Genomic DNA, 2,217 nt, shown 5'->3' with positions numbered 1-2,217 from the left:
CTGCTCATAATTCACACAATTAGTATCATTATGATTATCTTTGCAAAGGGTACAACATGCTGCACTAGCATGAGAACTACAACCAACTTCACCTTGACTATTTAGCATTTTTACCATGTTGTTCGTTTTTGCATTAAGCATGTTAAATGCGTCCAATTCATACATACTAGTGTGTCTTCTAGTATTACCTTTCTTATTAGTCCATTGGTAATTATTGGCTGCCATTTCTTCTATCAATTGTTAAGTTTCATCCACTAATTTTCCCATAAGTTCTCCTCCTACAGCTGCATCAATATGAGTCTGGATAGGATACGTTAAACCATTAGAGAATGTTTGCGCAATTAACCAATTAGGAAGTCCATGATGAGAACATTTGCTTTGCAACTCCTTAAGCCTCTTTCATGCCTCATATAATGATTCACATTCTTGTTGAACAAAACCCGTTATATCCATACTTAGTTTGGCAGTTTTACACGGTGCAAAATACTTATTCAAGAAAGTCTTAGATAAATTGGCCCAAGTAGTGAAAGTGTTTGGTGCATGTGAATTAAGCCATACCTTAGCCTTATCTCTTAAAGAGAAAGGAAACAATTGGTGCTTTATAGTATCGTCACTCACTCCATTAAACTTGATTGTGTCACAAATCTCTAAGAAATTAGCTAAGTGAGTATTTGGATCCTCCATTGTATTGTTTCCAAATTGTTCTTGTTGGAGCATTCAAATAAATACCAGCTTAATCTTAAAGTCATTTGTATTGACTGCCGGTTGTGCAATACTTGTTTGAGATCTTTCCGTAGATGGCAAAGCAAAATCTCTCAAGATTTGTTGGTTGTGATTTGCACATTCCTCTGCCATTTCATCTAAGTGAGGCAATTCAATGATAATTTCACCTTCACTCTCCACTTCTTGTTGTTGAGTTTGTTGAGCTTGTTGTCATGCCGAAAGCCTTCTCCTATTTGCCATTTTCCCGATTTTGGGATCAAAGGGTAGTATGTGTATAGAGGAATTGGTGCATGCACTACAAAACACCAAAGTTAAGAAGAGTTAGCACAAATTCTACTACTTAATATAAACTTGTAAATTGGCACCGTTAATACAAGGAAAATTAAAAACAAAAACAAGTTTAGATTAATAAAGTTTGTTTTTGCCCTAATATTATTTGAAGTTCCCGGTAATGGTGCCAAAAACTTGATATAGCCTAGGCTTTCAAGTTAAATTCTCCCAATTATCAATCAATTTTTTTCTTTATACCCTAATTTTTCGCAAGTACATGGATCGTGTATTTAGTATAGAGATAATTAGGGGTCAACGTGACAGCCTCACCTTTCCCTAAGGCGAACCAAAGGGTTCGGCAAACCGCCTGCCCAGCTCTTGCCAGGACTCAAACATACACCTCAAGTAAAAATGAAAATAAGACCACAAGAACAAGTGTAACAATAATTCCAAACTTAAAACATATACTTATATACATTTCTATCTCAAAAGGAATACAACTCAAATATACAAAGGTTCTCAATTTTTCATACATCCAACCCTTGCCAAGCGCTAGAGCGAGAACCATTACAAAAATTCAAAAGAACTAGTCTAGGCAAGTCTATACAGATCTCTCGTCCTTGCTCGCATCCCCTGTTAACAAAAACAAAATTAACGAAATGAGTTAAAATCTCAGTGAGGTTCCAGACACATAACTAACTTAAACAAGGACATTAATCATTTAATAACAAGTAATCCAGGAAACATTTACAATATAAAGCAATGCTAACACATTCATTAAAAGGATACATGTTCACATGGAGCCTTTCGTTCTTTCATTCACCTTTCATTTCCTTATTCCTCCAATCATTTTAAAATGCATTTTGTAAGTGAAAACCCCTCCATTGACATTGTCACTCGTTCATTCATTTCATTCTTCCCCCTTCTGGACATTGGCCTGATTCCATCCGACAACGTGGTAATACTCGAGTATACCAAACTTTCACCCAGGGTCACCAAATCAACCGACCAAGTCTGCTTCTGGCTCGAGTCGACTGGCAACGAAGGGCAAGGACCCAGTTCAGCCAAAAGGCTTATATTCATGCACAACTAACATTTAATCACTTAAACATTGAAAATTTCCCATTTCATTTAGGTCGAGTGCGATAAAGTACACACTGGCATAGCAAAATTCTTTTTTAGTAAACATTTATCATTTAATCAAATATCCATAACAAATCATAT

At 35.9% G+C, this 2,217-nt stretch overlaps 1 non-coding gene across 1 annotated transcript; it reads left to right on the top strand.

Moving 5' to 3' along the window:
* Nucleotides 1–355: 355 nt before the first annotated feature.
* On the top strand, nucleotides 356–462 carry LOC113700243 (small nucleolar RNA R71). Its single transcript, XR_003450587.1, has one exon. It is a non-coding gene; the product is annotated as a small nucleolar RNA R71 (small nucleolar RNA).
* The last annotated feature ends 1,755 nt before the right edge of the window (nucleotides 463–2,217 follow it).

Source organism: Coffea arabica, chromosome 7c (genome assembly GCF_036785885.1).
Source record: "Coffea arabica cultivar ET-39 chromosome 7c, Coffea Arabica ET-39 HiFi, whole genome shotgun sequence".
Lineage (NCBI taxonomy): Eukaryota > Viridiplantae > Streptophyta > Magnoliopsida > Gentianales > Rubiaceae > Coffea > Coffea arabica.
Note: the sequence above shows the minus strand (reverse complement) of the source record. Positions and strands in the feature narration are given on the sequence as shown.